The sequence below is a fragment of the Humulus lupulus genome, chromosome X, assembly GCF_963169125.1.
Source record: "Humulus lupulus chromosome X, drHumLupu1.1, whole genome shotgun sequence".
NCBI classification, from domain to species: domain Eukaryota; kingdom Viridiplantae; phylum Streptophyta; class Magnoliopsida; order Rosales; family Cannabaceae; genus Humulus; species Humulus lupulus.
The window spans coordinates 175,974,134-175,996,762 of NC_084802.1; positions in this window are offsets into that span (position 1 = coordinate 175,974,134).

Here is a 22,629-nt window from a genome sequence, read left to right on the forward strand (position 1 = left end):
CTGCCATCTGGTATGGTGCCTTGGAGATAGGCTCAGTGCCTAGCACTAGCTCGATCGTGAATTCAATTTCCCGAGTCGGCGGAAACCCTGGTAAGTCGTCAGGAAATACTTCTTGAAATTCCTTTACAGTATGAACGTCTCCAACTTTTAGCGGTGTTTCCTTGACCACATCCATGACGCTAGCTAAAAATTCTTGACATCCTTTTTCTATCATCCTCTGAGCTTTAAATGACGAAATAAGCAGTGTGTGTAGACCTGAAACCTTTCCCATAAAGCATAGTCCCTGACCGTCAGGAGTTTCGAACATCACTTGCTTACGTTTGCAGTCGATGGTTGCGCCATGCCTTGCTAGCCAATCCATTCCAAGTATCACGTTGAAGTCTTTAATCTCCAGTTCTATCAGGTCTCCTTCTAGTTCTATGTCCTCTATCTTGATCGATAAACCTCGCACTATCCATGATGATAGGACTACTTCACCAGAAGGTAACTCAGTTACAAACCTTGTTCTAAATTTTTCACAAAGTTTGTCTAATTTCTCTATCATTCCTAACGAAATATATGAATGAGTGGCTCTCAAATCAAATAATACATAACATATATTATGGAGGATAGCAACCTGACCTGTAACTACTTTATTGCTAGCGTCAGCTTCTCCTTGGGTTAAGGCAAATACCCTGGCAGGAACCATCTTGTCTTCCTTTTGCCCCTCTGGCTTGAGCTGGGGATAGTCTCTCTTTCGGTGTCCTTCTTGATCACAGCTGGAGCATCCCTTTCTGTTTGCGCAACACTCACCAGGATGTTTCTTTTGGCATTTAGCACATTGCGGGTATTTTACATAACCCGACCTATTACCTCCATTGTTTGTCCGTGCCCTTTCATCGTTAACGGATTGCTTATTGTCAAGATGTCATCTCTTCTGACCATTACTATTGTTTCTGGACTGATTGTTGTTGTTGTTGTTCTGACCATTCTGAGGCTAACTCTGATGTTTAGGCTCAGGCTTACTGGCCTCATCTTTACTAACGTTTTCCTATAGCCTTTCTACTTCTATTGTTGTTTCTATAACATCAGCATAAGTAGTATTTCCTGGGTTGGCTAGCTTAACCCCTAATTCAATCTTTGGTCGAAGTCCTCTAACGAACTTGGTCACCCTCAGAAAGTCAATTGGAACCAACTCTGGTGTAAACTTGGCTAATATGTCAAATTGCCGAGCATATTCTGCTACCGTCAAGTTTCCATGTTTCAGACCAGCGAACTCCTCCACTCTTGAAGCGATGACTGCCGAATTGTAGTACTTTTTCTGGAATAGTTCCACAAATCTAGTCCAAGTCATGGTGGTGACATCGTGAGTCTGCTGAACTAAATCCCACCATATTCTAGCATCTTTCTTGAGCAGAGACGAAATGCAGGATATGCGGTCCGCGTTACCGAGGTTCATGTGTATCAGGATCGGCTCCACATTTCTGAGCCATTCTTCTTCCTCGAAGGGGTCTGTTGTCCCTTCAAAGTTTGGAGCATGTTGCTTACGAAACCGCTCATAAACTGGCTCCATGTGCTGAGCTGGGTATGGTGCATAGTTCGCCATTGGACATCCCCCATATGGACCAACTTGTTGGGGTGATGGAGCCATTTGCTGAGGTTGTGGTTGCGGCGGAGGTGGAGGCGGAGGCTGAGGTCGAGCCTGTTGTCGCTGCTGCTGCAGTAATTCCTCAACTTGTTTTCTTAGCTTGGTAATTTCCGCAATGTTGTCAACTGGCGGCGGCGGTGCATTTTGGTTGGCATTAGCACGCACTCCCCTTCTGGGAACTGGAGGGGCTTCATTGCTCTTAGGAACGGCGTTGGAGACATTGACATTGTTGTGAGCAGATCCTCTGAGCGACATCTTCAGCAGAGTTCTAACAATCAAGAAAAACATGTTAGAACTTACCTTAATAGGCTCTAAAGCAAAAACTTAATCTAAGCAAACATAACTCGGACCTATTAATTATGATTTCTTATGAAAATAATTATATAAGCCTTCTCTATAATTAAGGTGTGTTCTAAACTTAGAAAAATAAGCCATCTTTATTATTTTCTAAGTGTGTTTCTAATTATCCTATATGACTTAATTCTCAGGCTCGAAACTCATCATTGTTCCAAAGTTAACCATACTGAGGGAGGGCTGGGATCAGTAAAATCGTTCCCACTACTATGGCCCCCTAACTCTCAATATATAGAACCCCGGTTCATTGATTTGTATCCACCCTCACCGAACTTAGTCATTATTTATTAAATTTATTGTTTATTATGATTGCAAAATAAAAATCAAACTCAAACCTGTCATCAAAATAACAATGATATTAATTTGGAAAAACAGTTTCACTAAGTACAATCATAAAGGCAAAATAATAGATAAAATAAATAAAGAAACTAATCTATTCTAAAAATCGGGATCTTCTACATCAGATCCTTCATCTAACATGTCATCATCTATCTCTTCATAATCATCATTTTCATGAGCCTCAAAAATTCCTCTGGGAAGATTCGTAAAAATTCTATTCTTCGGTTCTCCTGTGAATTGAAATTCCATCTTAGAGGTAAACCTAATTATAAGAAAATAATATCTCATCGCCTCTGGTATTTCATCTTTAACATCTATTGTCTCCCATATATCTTCCAAAATATCAATTACATAAGGAAAATCTTTAAATAGCCTAATTACTAAAATATATTGTTCCGTAGTTCTCATCATTATTTGCTTAGTCGTTTGGAGATGAATTATTTCATTATGAAATAAAAGAAATCTTCGAGTGATTCTTTCCAATATTCCTATTGTATTTCTTGGTTCTCTAATCCTTTTTAAGGCCTTAATGGCTTGGATATCGTTATACGATAAAGCTCCATCCATTCTTAACTAAAAACATAAGACTAAAACGTTAGCTAAAACACAGAAACATAATAACTAAAACATAAATACTTACATTGGCAGTTGGATTCGGAGCTTGAGCGTGTGTATCATGGATAATTTCATGTAAATGGATTATTGCTCTGATACCAACTATAATGACCCAACTATTTCTAAGACTTAGATCATTAAACCTACTAGACATAACTACTACTTTGAAGAGAACATACATGAGAAAAATTCATAACTTTATTGAAAACTTTAAAATAATATTTGTAATACATAAATGAGCTCATTGTTTTAAAATAAAACATAACTTTAAATGAAATTTTTTACAAAGCTAAATGCAGACAATACATAAAAACGTGATTTTAAGACACTAAAGAAAAAAACATCGTCCTCGAATCGACACGCAGCCCATCCACTACATTCACCTCAACACACATGCCAAGCTTCCAAGAATCCTTCCGGCTTTGTATTTATTTTCCTGCATCAAACTAAAAGTAAACGAGTGAGCCTAATGCCCAGCAAGGAAAACTACTAACAACATAAAACATATACATAAATTATATCATAACCACATATACTATAAACATATGTCATATAACACTACAATGGCCATTATACTACTTGGGGCTTGTTAACTAGGCAAGTCATATGCCCATAAATTATTGGGGCTTGATAGCTAGACAAGTCATATGCCCAAGGTCTATAAACATACTATACATAATGTTAACATACAACATAAGATAACATAACATATCATACAAACATACAAGATCTATCCTATTTTCCTTACCAAAACTGGGCTTTTTTAGAACAAATGCGGGACTTAGAACACTCCTAAAACCAACAATAAGAATGGTGAGAATTTCTAAAGAGTAAAGAATAAATGTGGGAACTAAACCTTCAAAAAGAAACTTACCAAGAAAGATCCTTAAGTTTCAAAAATCTAGTAAAAAAAAATATCAAAAGTTAGGATCTGAATAAAATGAACTAAAGAAAAACTAAAGTAGTTTAAAGAACCGGACTTAGAAATAGAAATACCTTAGTTAACCTTATGGATTGGTCTAACTTCAATACCGAAATACACTAATCCTCACTTCCCAAGTATTTTATAAAGCTTAAGAATGGCAAAGCTTTTTCCCAACCCAAGTGTTTATCACTCTATGGAATCACTAGCACCTTAGAGTCTCTGATCTCAGCTTGAAGAGTGAGTGGAAGGGTTGGGTACTAAGTCCTATTTATAGAGGTAAGGAGTGAAACTAACCCTATTTAGATTTGAATAAAATAATGATTTTAAAATGAAAAAGAATTGAATTTTCTTCAATCAGAGGCTGAAGACTCGGTCAGAACGTTCAGAGGTAGGTCTAAGTAGTTAAGGCTTGTTTTTAAAATTAAAAACAAAATTTTTTTTTAAAAATGTTGCTAAGGGCGATATATCGCCCCAATGTGGCGATATATCGGCTCTGCCCTAGTCCCGAGTCTTCGTTCGTCCGTTCGTGCAATGTTAACGTGTTTTCCGTATCCTTCGTCAAGCGATATATCAGCTCCCAGCAATGATATATCGGCATAGGCGAATATTTTAAACACGTAATTGTATTTTTTTAGCATAATTTGAATGGGATAACTACTTTGACTGAGTCAAACTACAACCCTAACAGTTTCTGGTGAATTCTAAAGCTTATATTTCCTTATTTTATCATTAAAATACTTAATTCATTAATAATCATGCTTATGACAAGTGTTATAATCCTATTGGCTCTATCTAAACCTTAGGTTATAATAAATATCATATTTATGACCAACAATATTAATCAAACCTTATGTTATAATTAATATTCTTAAACTATAGGTTAAACTTATAAAATCTATAACTATTGCTAGGAGTTTCCAACTAAGTCCCGGTTTGAACCAAAATCCACGAAATCTAAAATACTACAACTACTACTAACTAGCTAACTAAGTAAACATTCTGGGACTCTACATTCATCTTTTTGAGTGTAACCCATATATTTTAGATTAACGACTTAACTCAAGAGTGGCCTTAGGGTCAGTCAAACTTGAAATACATCATTCAATCCTATTCTAAAAAATAGGAGAAGGTAACCAGGAAAAGAGAACAGTCAGAAACCTTCCTTATGGGGGACACAAACAAAGGCGCCTCGAGGCCCATTCTATGTGCTTTAGTGTTAACTAATTAATGGAGACCTTAGGAGTTATTTTCATATCTCCTTCTCCCACTCACTATTTTAAAATATGTGTTTTCTCAAATCATCTCATGCTTTCTAATAAGGATAAATTAATGTTATTATTTAATAAATTATTTTCCAATAATTACTAATCACATTAAGCAAATATTTATTAATTATAATTATTCACTCTACTAAATTGGTCCTTGAATAAATTTAGTCAAAAATAGCTTTAATTATAAAAAATATTATTTTTATATCAAGTAAAATATTATATTAAAAAGATTTGAAATAAACTCCTTAAAATTAATTTACCGCTTTGTACTAGTTTAAACTAGGTCAATTATATGAATCATCAAATAAAAGCATATAATCAAGGAGGACATTCCTAATTAAAGCGTATTCCTACTCATATGAGATGCATTCTTTAATTGAAAGATTGTGTGGGTAATATGTGTGGCATGTTAAAATGCATGACGATGCTAGTAAACAACTTTAATCATATTCAAACATTTAAATAAATTAATACGACCTTCATTGGCTTCTCAATGTTCAATCTTGGGCCATAAAAGTAGTCTCGAGTAATTTTTAACTTTTTACATTTTAATTTTGAATTAAAAATAATTACAATTTTAAAAATAATTTGACTTAGGTTTTAATACCCAACATGTTATTAGGCCCAATTTCGTATTGGGCTTCAAAATTAAAACAATTTTTAATGGTCTTTTGAAAACCATAATTAGACAACATAGCCATAACCCTAGGGTTTCTAAATGCACCTTGTATTGACGGCTAGGAGTGGATGTGGCATAGGCTCGGTGGGAGGTACAGCAATGGCGCGGTGTGAGGTAGCAACCACTCGGTGGCTCTCGGCAGACGCTCGGGGAGTACTCAGCAGGTGGCCGATTGGTCCTCGACCAAGGCTCGGGTGTGAGCCGTTCGTGCACTCGGAGGGGAGCCTCGATGCTGTACATCTTGGGAAGCATAAGGGCTTAGGATGATAAAAATTTTACAATAAGTTTTCAAAATATAAAATTATATTTGTATTGAAAGCAACTGAAATTACTGAAATATAGTTTTCTGTTTTTAAAGTTGCGAGAGCATAAATTTATATTGGTCAAGCAACTGTTCCAATTGCAACAACAACTTTTTATCATTCCACTTTATTGAAAAGTTGTCATTTTAATTATTTGGTAATACTAAAATAGAAATTTCATTATGTTCTATATTTGATGTGGTGTGTTTTGGTACCATGTGTTTCTTTCCAGAAGAAGGGTCGATCACGTGACCACCGTTGCTAAATGACTCATATTATATCTAATGGAAGGTGAGACTGAAAGCTTTTATTAAGTCATAAGATGAAAAATCTTAGAGATCCATTATGATTGGAAGGACCCCACCCATGACACCCCGATTTCTCTAACAAAACATAAACCAAACACATATACATAAAAATGATAAATATTGCTTTATTACTTGAAAATAATGAATAGTTCATATACGGGATCCTATTTTAAGAGTTAAATCTAAATTAAAACATTTGTAAAAAGTAAAGCAATAATTAAAAATAGCAGTTCTTGAACTTCGCAATCAGTATGTGTTCCCTTAACCTCGTCTGTGTAAACCTTAGATGTTCTTCATGCTCTTCCACCGACTTTGAGTATATTAGGATGTCATCAATAAAAACTACAACGAACTTGTCAAAATAATCCTTGAATACTCGATTCATCAAGTCCATAAAAGCAGCTGGAGCATTGGTTAGTCTGAATGACATCACCAAGAATTCGTAGTGTCCATATCGTGTTCGAAATGTCGTCTTTGGTATGTCTTCTCCTTGTACCTTCAACTTATGGTATCCAGATTGTATATCAATCTTAGAGCATACCTTAGTGCCTTCAAGATGGATGAATAAATCATCGATCCTAGGCAATGGATACTTATTCTTTATGGTGACCTTATTCAGCTCCCTGTGGTTAATGTACATCTACATACTCCCATCCTCTTTCTTAACGAACAATATCAGTGCATCCCATGGTGAGTAACTTGGTTGTATGATTCCCTTATCCAATAGCTCTTCGAGTTGAATCTTCAGTTCTTTTAGTTCCATTGATGCCATTCGATAAGGAGACTTCGAGATTGGAGCCATCTCATGTACTAATTCAATGACAAACTAGATTTCTCGATCTGGAGGTATTTTGAGTAGATCTTCTAGAAACATGTCTGGAAATTCACAAACTATATGTACATTTTCTGGCTAAAGGTATCTTTTCCATGCGATATCGACAATACTGGCCAGATATGCTTGACATCCTTTGCGCTTTCAATGCTGAAATTAGAGGTATTCGAAGTCCCGAGATGTGTCTCCTATGAAAATGAATTGTTTTTCTTCCTATGGTTTAAAGATTACCATTTTCCTACGAAAATCTATAGTAGCTTTGTTTCTTTCCAACCATTCCATGCCCAAGATCACATTGTAATCTTTTACCTCAAAATTCTATCAATTTCCCTCATAATTCCCTACCTTCTATTTTGATTTGAATGTCTAACACTCCTCTAGATGATATCTTTACCTCTCCCGAGGGTAATTAAGTGACAACCCTATCACTAAAGTTTTCGCAAGGTTTGTCTAGTCTATCTATCATCTATATAGATACATAATAGTGCATAGCTCTTGAATCAAATAATACGACACATAATTTATCAGAGATAGGGATTTGATCTATCACAACTTTGTTGCTACTCTCTGCCTCACCCTGAGTGAAGGCGAAAATTCTTATTGATACTAACTTTTCAACACTCTTATGGCCTTCAAGATTTTGTTCATTCTTAAGTTTTAGACAGTCTTTCTTTAGGTGACCTTCCTGAACACACTTGAAATAGGCTTGCATTTTAGCCCTACACTCTCCCTGCTGCTTTCGTTGACACTTTGAGAAATGGTGATATTCCATATAAGTGTCAGGGTTGCTACTACTGCATGGTGTCACCTTAGTTCTTTTTTTCGCTTCACCTCCTTTATGTTATGAGGGATTTCATTTGTTATCATTTTGTCCACAACTATTCTTCCTTGCCTCTCTCCTGGCAGCCTTGTCCTTACATATACGGTCTTCTAGTAATTCTGCTTCTAAAGCTTGTTCCAAGGTCTCAGCGTAGGTAGATTCTCTAGTACTTGTCAACTTCACATTGCGAGAAATCATGGGTTTCAATCTCCTTATAAACTGATGAATCCTCAATGTCTCTATGGGTACCATATCAGCTGCAAACTTTGCCATTTGGTTGAAATTTTGTGCATACTCCATCAGAGTTGGGTTGCCTTGCGTCAATGCCACCAATTCATCCACTCGAGTAGCAATGATCGCATCACTAAAATGTTTCATATTGAAGGCTTGCACAAACTCGGCCCAAGTCATGGTGGCCACATCATGTGTTTGTTTGACTATGTCCCACCATATCCGAGAGTCCTTCTTCAAGAGATGAGCAACACACGAATTTCTATCCTCGTTGTTCAGTCTCATGTGGTTCAAGATGGATTCTACTAACTTCAACCATTCCTTTGCTTCAAATGTGTCAGCACTACCCTCAAAATTAGGTGGATGTTGTTTCCAAAAATATTCATAAACCGGTTCAAACTTGTTCTCTGGAAACTACATAGCATTAGCTAAAGGTAGGCCTCCATTAGCCATCTGTTGTGTGGGTGCTACGGGAACTTAAGGTATTGCTTTGCTCCGGGGGCAGCAGGTGCTTCTCTATCAAGGCCCCTTCCACCACTAGCAGCAACCCTTCCGTTGATTCGGTCTGAATGATGGGGAGGCATAACTTAATAGATTTTAAAATGATCTAAAAGATAGCATTACAATTTTATCACAATATTGTTAAAAACTTACATCTATCAAGAGTAAAAGATAAAACTATATAATTCAAAATAAAATTATTTTATTTCAATAAATGTTTCATAAAAAATTTAAGAACAATAAAACATCCATATCCAGAAAAAAGAACTATAAAACAAAACAACTCATCCATACTAAAGTTCTGTCTACAAAGCAATAGATTTTTGCCTAATTTCTCTAATTTTCAACATCAGATCCTTACTCCAAGATATCCTCAATTATTGCTACATAGGTTCTATATCCTCCAAGTATTTCATATCTATATATATATATGAGGTTGAACTACTAGAATACTTCGAATAATGTTCAGATAATATTCTTATTTGTAAACATAGTTTATATCCAACTATTCCTCTATTACCTTATCTACATCTAGGGTGACTACCTTGGCTCTCACCTTATAGGCGAATTGTTGCATGAATCTGATTGTGAGGACCTTATATTCATCTACCTCGATAACAAGTCCTTCTTCAATCTCATCCCAATTATCTCTTAAGACTATTCTCACCTTAGGTAACTTTATAATAGAAAGTAAGGCCCAACATCTCTCCTATGTTGACATTAAGACCCTCCTATTGAAAATCATAAGTTGCGTTTCGCAATTGATCTTAATAATATGATTAAAGAGTTTTGTTACGACTTTCTCTTGTCTGTCCCCTAGTTTGATTCTCTTCAACGATTGAATATCTCTCAGAATTTTCTCTTTCTCTAACTCACTTAGTGGAGGAATATTTTGTAACGCCCTACTTCCTTAGAGACAATACTAAGTGAGTTTAAAACGTGCAATTAACTCGCTAATCGAGGTTTTAGGTTAAAAGCGTGGCTAAACTGTAATAAAAGTCATACAATTTGAAAATATAGTCATTCATTTGGAATTATAAAGTGTTATACGTTTGGGATCCCAAAATACTATTTAGAAATATTTACAACTCAAAAATATGATTAAATTCGACTAAACGACAAATTTTAGATTAATACATACCATCTCCCAAAAATACCCCCAGTCGTGGCAGCTAGGCAAGCCAAACATGTACACGTCCCTCCACACTCTCCGTACTCATGGTTGGTCGACCTTTCCCTTGCCCTTACCTGCACCATAGAGCACCCGTGAGCCGAAGCCCTGCAAGAAAACTCAACACAGACAATCAACATATGCATAACTATCAATCAACATATAACAAGGCAGCCAACATGCTAAACACATAGCGGACGTGCCGTCCTAGGCACTTTACCAGGCCTTGGGTTCGCGTTCTACACCGTGACAATGACTCACACATCTGAGAAGGGTCTCACCCTAGTGGATTGCACTCTGCATGCTCAACTCTACTCCTGGCCCCTTGCCGTACTCGGCCTTCCACTCCACGAACTTAACAACGTTCTCGGCCCCTTGCTGTACTCGGATTCCTGCCGCTCTCAACCTTCTCTGTTCTCGGCCTTTGCCGTTCATTCACAAATATGCAATACATAGCATATAATCAAAAAGTACTTAAACAAATACAAATATAAACAATAGGGCTACGCCCTACAACACAATCACATAGGGTTGTGCCCTGCAATACAAACTATAGGGCCACCCCCTGCTCTACGGGTACGACAGTTTTCTTACCTGTGTCCCAAGCTTCCTGAGCACCGATATTCTGAGCACAATCCCCTAATCCGAGCCTTGCTGAAAACCTAGTTACAACGTAACAATAACATCCATCCATCAAGCTCTAGTCCATTAAATAACTTTGGGATATAATTCTAGTCTCCGGGACCTTGAATTTTATCAATCCGGGTAATAAAATCAATCCCGAGCCTTAACTTTTGGGTTCCCGAGCCAAAAACCTTATCGGAGTCCAGAAACCCCCTAAGAGTCGCGGCCCCAAGGCTTTGTGCCACAGCCCACCACAACCAGAGGCTCAGCCTCCCCACTCAGCAGACACGCGCCGCGGTCCAACCAAAGGGGTGCCGCGGTCCGCCCTTCATCCGGGCCTCCCATCTGCTCTAGAGGGTCGTGGCTCACGAAGAACAGTGCCGCGACCCAGCCCCTTCAAAACCCAGCCAATTTAACTCAAAACAAACCCAATAACATAGTTCAATCAACACCACAGTTCTATTATGTTCCCAACAACAATACCCAGCAGAAACTAATCCCAAAACTCACCCAAATAACCAAGAGTAATTCACAATTTAGCTCACATGCACAAACTTATAATTCTAACCAAAACTCAGCAGAATTCAATTTGATCTTCTGGTTTTAATGCTTACCTTTGAACCTAAATAAGTCTCTGAATTAATCCCCTGAGTTCCAAGCTACTAGCCTCCCAAACTCAAGCCTTGAATTCCTCCCTTGACCCCAAAGAAGATCAGCTCTTCTTCTCCTTCTTTTCCTAGCTTCTGTTTTCCTCTAGAGCTTTCAAAATAAAAATTCAAGTATATGCCCCAATTAAGTAATTTGAAGGACTTCCCCTCAGCCAAGACTATACCCTTAAGGCCAAATTACCCCTTTGCCCTTTCCTCTAATAAAGTTCCTATACTAACCTCAAGGGCAATTCCATCATTTTTCGTGTCCCGCTAATCCTCAAGTGTTCCTATAAATACCTGTTTAACCCCGACATGTCCAAATGATTATTAAATTACTACCCGTTACTCCATAAATTCCAAACACATATTATATACCCAAAAATAGCCCTAAGCTCCTCCCGAGCCAGGTATTTGACCATGTTGTGACTTTCTAGCTAAACTTCTCCCTACGACTGTCTCAAATCGTGCATCACAAATATATCACCACTCACACATGGTGTCAATCATAATATACACAAATATTGCATTTATGCCCTCAACGGGATAAAATTACAAACATGCCCCTAATAACAAAATGGGACCCACATGCATATTTAATTCACCCAAACATGCATTTCTAATCACATACTCATCAAATTCACATATTAATATAATAAATCACTTATTGCCCTCCAGGCACGCTAATCAAGGCCCTAAGCCTTATTAGAAAATTTGGGACACTACAATTATCCCCACCTTACAGAAATTTCATCCTCAAAATTATCTAAATAACTCATGATACTGCTCCCGCATATCTGACTCAAGTTCCCACGTCGCCTCCTCAACCTTCCTGTTCCTCCACAACACTTTCACCAAGGTGATGGTCTTGCTCCGTAAGACTTTATCCTTTCGGTCGAGAATCTAAACTGGCTTCTCCTCACAAGACAAATCTTGGTCCAGTTCCAAGTTCTCATAACACAGTACCTGCGTAGAATCTGATATGTACTTTTGGAGAATGGACATGTGAAATACATCATGAACCCCTGATAGAGATGGAGGCATCGCCAATCTGTAAGCTACCTCTCCAACCCATTACAGAATCTCAAAGGGGCCAACAAACCTAGGGCTCAGCTTTCCCCGAACACCAAACTGTTTCACTCCTCTCAAGGGAGAAACCTCGAGAAACACATGATCACTGACTTGAAACTCTCGCTCCTGCATTCCAAGTCCGAGTAACTCTTCTGGCGACTCTGGGAGGCGAGCATTCGAGCTCTAATCTTTTCAACCGCCTCGTTGGTCCTCTGAACCATCTCAGGACCCAAGTATTTCCTCTCACCCATTTCATCCCAATGGATAGGTGAATTGCACTTCCTCCCATATAACATCTCATACAGAGCCACTCCGATAGTCACCTGATAACTATTGTTGTACGAAAACTCAATCAAAGGGAGATACTTACTCCAAGATCACCCAAAATCCAGCACACAGGCTTGTAGCATATATTCTAGTATTTGAATCATCCTCTTAGACTGTCCATCCGTGTAAGGATGATAAGCGGTACTGAACCACAACTGCTTGCCCATAGCCTTCTGCAGGCTCTCCCAAAACTTGGAGGTGAAGGTTGGGTCCCTATCGGATACTATCAGCCTTGGATCCCGATGAAGTCGAACAATTTCCTTCACATACAACTCATCATACTACTCCACAGTATAAGTCGTCCTAACAAGCAAAAAGTGGGTGGACTTGGTATACCTATCCACAATCACCCACACTTGATCATGTTGTCCCACGGTTTTCGGCAAACCAACCACGAAGTCCATGGTGATATCCTCTCACTTCCGCTCTGGAATCCCTAGAGACTTCAACAACCCTGCTGGCCTCTGATGTTTAGCCTTTACCTGCTGACAAGTTAAGCACCTAGCCTCATAGTCCACCACGTCCCTCTTCATTCCCAACCACCAATACAACGTTCTCAAATCTTGGTACATCTTCGTTGTACCTAGATGTAATGAATAAGGAGTGGTATGAGATTCATCCAAGATCTCTAGCCGGATATCAGAATCCATCGAAACACAGATCCGACCCTTGTACTTCAGTAGTCCCATCTCTGAAATAGAGAAGTCCCTAGCCGCTTCGACTAAGACACTCTCAATGTACCCTCTCAACCGGGGATCCTACCCCTATGCTTCCTTGATCCTCTCAAGGATTGTAGACTGAAGAGTGATGTTGGCTAACCGACCAACCACCAACTCTATACCCGCTCTAGTCATCTCCTCAACTAACTTATCAGATTTCTGCCTCGAACTAAACAATTGTCCTGGTCCCTTCCGACTCAATGCATCGCCCACTACATTAGCTTTCCCAGGATGGTATAGGATATCACAATCATAATCCTTTACCAGTTCCAGCCACTGTCTCTGGCGCATATTCAAGTCCCACTGAGTAAAGAAGTACTTCAAACTCTTATGATCGGTGTATATTTCGCACTTCTCACCATATAGATAATGTCTCCAAACCTTAAGTGCAAATACCACCGCTGCCAACTCCAGTTCATGCATGGGATATCTCTTCTCATACTTCTTTATTTGTCTCGATGCATAGGCTATCATCTTTCTGGCTTGCATCAGTACACATTCCAAACCCTGTCTGGAAGCATCACAATAAACAACAAACTTCTCATTGTTTGATGTCAGACTCAATACTGGAGCAGCGATCAGTCGCTGCTTCAATTCCTTGAAATTGTTCTCACACCTATCTGTCCACACACACTTAGTCTTCTTTCGAATCAATTCAGTCAACGGTGTGGCTATCCTGGAGAACCCCTCAACGAACCGCCGATAATACCCTGCCAATCCCAGAAAGCTCCTAACTTCTGGTACACTGCTTGGTCTAGGCCAATCTCTCACTGCCTCAATCTAGCTTGGGTCAACCAAAATCCCCTCCTTACTGACAATATGGCCTAGAAATGTAACTTGCAGTAGCCAAAACTCGAACTTGCTGAACTTAGCATATAACCTATGCTTTCTCAAGTGTTGTAATACCAGGCGCAAATGCTGCTCGTGCTCTGTCTCTGACAGTGAATACACCAGTATGTCATCAATAAACACAATCACAAACTTATCTAAATAGTCCTTGAAGACCCTATTCATCAAATCCATAAAGGCTGCTGGGGCGTTAGTTAATCCAAAGGACATAACCAGGAATTCATAGTGTCCATGTCTCGTGCGGAAAGCAGCTTTGGTATGTCCTCCTCTTTAATCCTTAACTGGTGATAGCCCGACTGAAGGTCAATCTTAGAAAACACTGTCTTCTACTGTAACTGGTCAAACAAGTCGTCGATGCTAGGTAGTGGGTACTTGTTCTTAATGGTCAACTTGTTCAGCTCCCTGTAATCAATACACAAACTAAGAGATCCATCCCTCTTCTGGGTGAACAAGGTTGGAGCACCCCATGGCGAGAAACTCGGTCTGATAAACCCCAAATCAAGTAACTCCTACAACTGAATCTTCAATTCCTTCAACTCTGCTGGAGCCATTCTATAAGGTGTCCTAGATACTGGCTCCGCCCCTTGCGCCAATTATATAACAAACTCGATCTGCCGCTGTGGTGGGAACCCTGGCAAGTCTGCTGGAAACAAATCTGGAAACTCACATACTAATCTGGTCTCATTCGATCCCACCGGCCCGACTCTAGAGGTATCCACAATGTGTACTAGGAATCCTATGCAACCTTCTTACATCAGGTCTCTAGCCTTCAGTGCTGAAATCATAGGTACTCATGGTCCACTAACAGTCCCCACAAATACAAATGGTACCTCCCCTTCTGCTTCAAAGGTCACCATCCTGCACTTGCAGTCATTCGTCGCCCAGTACTTCGATAACACTTCCATCCCTAGAATCATATCAAAGTCATCCATTGCTAACTCAATCAGATCAATAGACAACTCTCTACTGTCTATCTCTACTGGAAATGCTCTAACCCATCTCCTAGAGACTATCAGTTCTCCAGTCGACAACAAAGTCTGAAATCCCCTAGCATACATATCACTAGTTCTACATAGGTAATCTATCACTCTAGCAAACACAAATGAATGAGTAGCCCCTGAATCAATCAATGCAGTAAAAGAAGAATCAGGACTAGAAATCTGACCTGTCACGGCCAAGGGGCTAGCATCAGCCTCAGTCTGGGTCAACGTGAATACTCTGGTAGGGGCGAGATTGTCGCTCTGCTTCGGCTCCTATTTCCTGACTTGTTGGCAATCTTTCTTCAAATGGTTGACATTCAGACAAATAAAGCAGGCCCTGATCCTGCACTCTCTGCGCCATGGACACACTGGGAAACTTCCCCAGTCGTCACCCCGCCCTGACTGCCACTGAAAGTACCTCGTGCCCTCCTATCCGAGCTAGGAGGAACGAAGGAGTCTGGGGCCTTTCTCTTCTGTGTTAGGAGTGTGTCCTAAAAGCATGTAAAAAGACATTTGTTTTTTCTGTGAATAAAGAAATAAAATGGTTTATTATTATTGTTATATTTAGATTGTTAAATTATTGTTTGAATAATTTTGTAAATATCAGAAAAATTCCATATTCATTATTGAGGATATGATCTTGTATTAGTACGAGAGAATTAAGATCACATGAATGAATAAAAATAGTCAACAACAGCAAATTAAAGTTTTGGAATTCTTTAATTGGAGTTGTAAGCACGGTTTACTGAGTATCATAATGATACAAATAATCTAGATTCAGATTATTGATGTGGTAAGACATCTCAGTAAAGGTGCTTTATATAATATGATTACATATGACATGGACATATATGAATTAAAGTCTTTATCCAAAAACCATTTAACAATAAAGACTTGTAATACATATCATAACTGATGATCATTTATAGATCAACCTAAATCCTGAGTGTTCATGAACTCCTGTTCATGTTTATTAAATCTTTTGATTCATTCGTTAAAGTCTATTCATAGAATGAGGCTAATGACTTTTGTTTTGGAGATTTAATATCATGGATGGCTGGGAACATGTATCAACAATACAGAATCTAATCTTTCCTAACGGATCGTATATTAGTTCCCTTAAGGGTTAATTCTGGAACTGAATGATTTTGAGCTCAAATCTATAATTAGATTATAGATTAATTATTCACTAGTGAATTAGTGGTACTTAAGGAATAAGAAGTAAATTAGAAAGGTAAAATGGTAATTCTTCCATTCTAATTTATGAACTAATTAATTAGAGGGTTGAACTATTGTAAGATGGTTATATCAATGGACGACTTAAGATAAGATTTCTGTGAAAGTATATCTATAACATAATGAGTGCAATTCTGAATTTATAGTGGAGAAATATCAGAATTAATAAGTTTACTATTATAATTAAAGAGTTTAATTATTTAGTTTCAATTTATTGGAGCTTAATGTTATAGGCCCATGGTCCCCGAAATGGCTCAAAACAAACCCTGACAAAGGTAAATACAAAAATGGGCAAAAGGACTTATTTGATAAGTAAAATATTTTTCTATGCATCAAACATAATTATATGTAATTAATTCATTGAGAATTAATTAATGATTTGATTTAACAAAAATATAATTAATTTTGAATTAATTTATTTTTGGGATTTTTGGTATTTAAATAATAATAAAAATTGGGAAAAATCACATGCCATCCCTGGCATGTGGTACACGTGTAGCATAGTGCACAGTCACTGTGCTACACACATAAGAGACTCTTAACAGTTTCTTGGTTCCACAATTTTAGTTATTTAAATATTAAATAAATAATGAGATATTATAATATGATTAAAATATTATTATTTAAACAAAATCTGATAACTGATTAGTTATTTTCAAATTGTTTAAAATAACTAATATTTTATTTTTAATATATTGGATATATTAAATATAGGGTATCAGTTTTTCAGAACGTAATTTTTCAGGGATAGAAAAATATCTTGAAATCTCTCTCAGAGAAAGAGAACAGTGATACAAACAAAAGTCACTGTTCTTCACAAAACCTATGTTCAAATTTTATCAGATCTCATGTGTTGAGAACATCTGATAAATAGATTTTGCCTATTATTTTGTATAGCGAGCCCACACTCGTTCTTTGTGTGCTGAGAACATTTTGGAAGATCTTGGTGTAAGATCTCAAGAATTTTTGCCATACAAAAAGATAGCAGTAAGGAAGGACCTGAGGTAATTTTCTATTCATGTCTTTGATTTAATATATATATATATGCATGTGAAGAATTAGATCTAGAAATCTTGTGGGATTAAATTAAAAATTTGATTGTTGTTCTGATGCGTATAATCTCTGATTTGATCAATAAAAACCAACATTCAGCTCACTAGGGCCACTACCCCAACTGGATCCGGTAAAAGGAGGCATCATCCTCCTAGCATTGTGCCTAACAGTGCTCTCTCTCCATATCTGATCCTTAGCCCCCTCCGCTGTAAGGTCCTTGTCCACATCCTGAGCATACGTAGTAGTCCCGGATCCAAGGTAATCTTTACATCATGGGCGATCATAACATTCAATCCCCGCACAAACCTATCCCTTCTTGCCGCATCAGTTGGCACCAAATCCAGCGCGAACTTCCCCAACCGGTCAAATCTCAAGGCATACTCAGTAACTGTCATCCGGTTCTGAGTCAGGTTGGTAAACTCGTCAACCTTCGCAGCTCGGACTGCGATACTGTAGTACTTTTCATTAAAAATGTTTCTGAACTCTTCCCAGGTCATAACTGCGACATTTCTTCTTTAAGTTACCACATCCCACCATATGCGGGCATCCTCTCTTAACATGTAACTGGCACAAGCTACCCTCTCGTTCCCTTCCACCTTCATGAAATCTAGAATGGAAGAAATCATGTTCATCCACTGCTCTACCCGTGGGTTTAGTCCACCCTCGATGGTGGGAGGATGCTGCTTCCTGAACCTCTCATACAAAGGTTCCCACCTATTCTCCATAACAGGTTGAACTGGCACTGGCGCCATGGCTTATTGAACCTGTAACCCAATGCCCTGAAGAGGGGCCTGTTGCCTCAGCTGCCGAAGCTCTTTTTCTGTTCAATGAAGTCTAGCTTCCATTTCGGCAAACAACTATTTCCAATTCTATGGGGCAGGTGGAGGGTCCTGACCCTGGTTGTCATCCTCGACCCTATTATCGTGGAGTCTGATTGATCATTGAGGCATCTCAACAATATGCCTGCAATCAACGGCACCGCTCATCAGGCGTGATAACAACATTCAGAACCACCTTCAATTCACATCAACCAACCATAAACAACAGTTCACAATACATAAATCACATACAACACTCAGGGGCCATGCCCTAGCATCATGCATATGTTAACACATTCATCATGCTATATATAAAATAACCAGGCAAACAAGGCATTTAACCACATAATCAAAGAATATAATTCAATCATTACCAACCAACCCTGAGTCGAGCTTGTCACTGGCGGTGAAAGTACATCTTCGGTCAATCTCCAGGAACCATAAACCTTGGCTCGCTCTGATACCAAGTTGTAACGCCCTACTTCCTTAGAGTCGTTACTAAGTGAGTTTGAAACGTGCAATTAACTCGCTAATCGAGGTTTTAGGTGAAAAGTGTGGCTAAACTATAATAAAAGTCATATAATGTGAAAATATAGTCATTCATTTGGAATTATAAAGCGTTATACGTTTGGGATCCCAAATACTGCTTAGAAATATTTACAACTCAAAAATATGATTAAAGTTGACTAAATGAAAAAATTTAGATTAATACATAACATCTGCCAAAAATACCCCTGGTCGTGGTAGCCAAGCAAGGCGAACATGTACATGTCGCTCCACGCTCTCCGTACTCATGGTTGGTCGACCTTTCCCTTGCCCTTACCTGCACCATAGAGCACCCGTGAGCCGAAGCCCAGCAAGAAAACTCAACAGAGACAATCAACATATGCATAACTATCAATCAGCATATACAAGGCAGCCAACAGGCTAAACACATAGCGGACATGCCATCCCAAGCTCTTTACCAGGCCCTGGGTTCGCGGTCTACACTGTGAGGATGACTAAAGCATCCGAGAAGGGCCTCACCCTAGTGACTTGCACTCCGCGTGCTCAACTCCACTCCCGGCCCCTTGCCGTACTCGGCCTTGCACTCCACGTACTTAACGTCGTTCTCGGTCCCTTGCCTTATTCGGCTTCCTGCCATTCTCGACCTTCGTTGTTCCTGGCCTTCGCTGTTCATTCACAAATATGCAATACAAAGCATATATGTCGACAAATACTTAAACAAATACAAATATCAACAATAGGGCTACACTGTAACGCCCTGGATAGCCAAGACCGCTACACTGTGTACTTATAAAGGTGCAAGACTCGCTAATCAAGTCATTTAATTAAAAACGTGTCACTAACCATGAATGTGCTAGGGTTAAAAAAAAGGGTTTAGGTCTCAAAAGACACAATTTATATAATTAAACAGTTTTACACATGGGATCCCAAAAAGAAACAGTGTTTAAAAGTTGGTTTACAGAATTTCCAAAATACAGACAACCATCAGCCATTCTAAGGAAAAATAGACATTTCTGGTTCCCCTGTTCCTGCTCTCCCCTCAACCGTGGTGGCTGAGCAGCTGGTCATGTACATTCATCTCGTAGAGCTCTCCTAGTCAGGGCTGATCGAGTTTTCCCTTGCCTTTACTTGCACCATCTAGCACCCGTGAGCCAAGGCCCAGCAAGAAAACATAATATGCATTACAAACAACAATAACAGATGAGTAATCCTTTAAACATGATCAAACACCCAATACTCTTATTAACCACATAGCACGTATTCAGAATCAAAGATGTAACCAAGCATTGATAACAATCAAGTTACATAATAATCAGGGCTGACAACTTAGCCTGCGCCCTCTGTTTACCCCACTGACTCCGGCCCACTTAAACCGAGCTCAATGCATAATAAGTTGTCCTCGGCAACCAATGGCCAAGCCGCGCCCTGTGCGCTAGTGTAACCCTTGGCACTCTTAGAATGTTGGTTTACTGTTTACATGGCATAATACCATCCTTTCAAGCATACATATTAGGGAGCCCTTAGTCCCATTACAAATACACAATCGGGTGCAGTTTTCTTACCTTTAATTTCTACGTTCACTGATTACGAGCAACATCCCTCGAGCACGATCCGTTTCCCGAGCCCTAGCTTAACACCTAGTCACAACCAAGGTAATGGATTCCATTAATATTCAAATAAATGTTTTAGGGTAAAATACTAGCTTCCGGGACATCAAATTCCACCAAGCACGGTGGTGAAATCGATCCCGAGCACCCTAGGTTAAGTTCCCGCGCTTAAAATCCCCAAAAGATCAGAAATGCACCTAAGGTCTGCGGCCCTTGAAACCTAGCCGCGGTCCACCCCTAAAACAGAGCCCAAGCCCCCCAGTACGCAGACACGCGCCGCAGCCCTGCCCTATGGCGCCGCGGCGCTCTCCTTTGGCCGAGCCTCCCTGGCTCTCTTGCTTCGTAGGGCCGCAGTGCTCTAGAACAAAGTCGCGGCCCTACCCTTCGTGCCCAGAAAATCCACCATTTCTAGCATCCTAACCTCATTCAAAACCATCCCAAAGCACCCTAATTCAAAACCCATTAATCAAAAAACTTTTAACATGATTCTAACACCATAATCCAACAGAAATCCAGCTTAAAAACGTACTAAAATTCCATTTTGATTTCTGAAACCCAGCAACTCAAAACACCAAAACCAGTCATGCAAAACTCAAATTTTAACCTCTAAATTACGAATTGAAGCTTACCTCTTTTGCTGAACCACTTCCTTGACAACCTCTGAGCTAAAACCCAAGCACTTAGCTTCAATTCAGCCCTTAAACATCAAAATCATAAACACCTTAATATTCAGCCAAAAAACTCAGAGTTCTAACACCCAAAAATACAACTCAACTCTTACCTTAATCTTGGTTGAGTGACCCTTAGTCTGAACTAAGCTAAACCTTCATGAATTCAGCTCAAACACAGAATTTTCCAACTGATTTCCCTTGAATTCCAGTGGTATCTTGAAAGAGAAAAGAGAAGGAAGAGAAGAGCTGAGAAGGTCGGTTTGTGTTTTTATTCTTCTGTTTTCCATTAACTTAGTCTAACCTTAGCCAGTTAAGTCAATCCCGAGGCTCGGGGTACAGGAAACGTCCCCGAGGGCAAAACGGTAAATTTCCCCAATATTCCTGCCTAAGCTTCCTATCCTCAAATATATCTCCATATATTTATTTCCATAACCCAATAGTCTAAATAACTACCCAATACCTAAAATACCCCTGACTTATCAAAAGTTGAATATTGAGCCCTGTTGTGACTTTTCCCGCTATCTAGCTCCCTAGGATCGCCTCAAGTCGCACACTACAAATCTACCCACATAATAATGTGGTTCTCACAGATATAACATTTAACCACATTTACATTCATATAATCATACAAGCATGCTTATAATATAATCATGCATTAAATCAATAAATTCACACATAAGCCAATTATGTCTTCCCAACGCACTAATCAAGGCCTTTAAGACATATTAGTGATTTTGGGTCGTTACATACACCCTGTAACACAATAACATGGGGTCGTTCCCTACAATACAAACTATAGGGCCACACCCTGCTCTACAGGTACAACAGTTTTCTTACCTGTGTCCCAAGCCTCCCGAGCACCGATATTCTGAACACAGTCCCCTAATCCGAGCCTCGCTGAAAACCTAGTCACAACGTAACAACAACATCCATCTATCAAGCTCTAGTCCATTAAATAACTTTGGGATATTATTCTAGTCTCCGGGACCTTAAATTCTATCAATCTAGGTAATAAAATCCATCCCGAGCCTTAACTTTTGGGTTCCCGAGCCAAAAACCTTCTCGAGGTCCAAAAACCCCCTAAGAGCCGTAGCCATGGCTTTGTGCCGCGGCCCTCCTCAACCAGAGGCTCAGCCTCCCCACTCAGCAGACACGTACTACGGCCCAACCAAAGGGGTGACGTGCCCTGCCCTTTATCCTAGCCTCCCATCTACTCTAGAGGGCCACGTCTCACAAAGAATAGTGCTGCGACCCGGCCCCATCGAACCTAGAAAATCCCCCATATCAACAACCAAAACCCAGCCAATTTAACTCAAAACTATTCCTATAACATAGTTCAATCGGCACAACAGTTTTATTATGTTCCTAACAACAATACCCAGCAGAAACTAATCCCAAAACTCACCCAAATAACCAAGAGTAATTTACAATTTAGCTCACATGCACAAACTTATAATTCTAACCAAATCTCAGCAGAATTCAATTTGATCTTCAGGTTCCAATGCTTACCTTTGAACCTAAATAAGTCTCTGAATTAATCCCCTG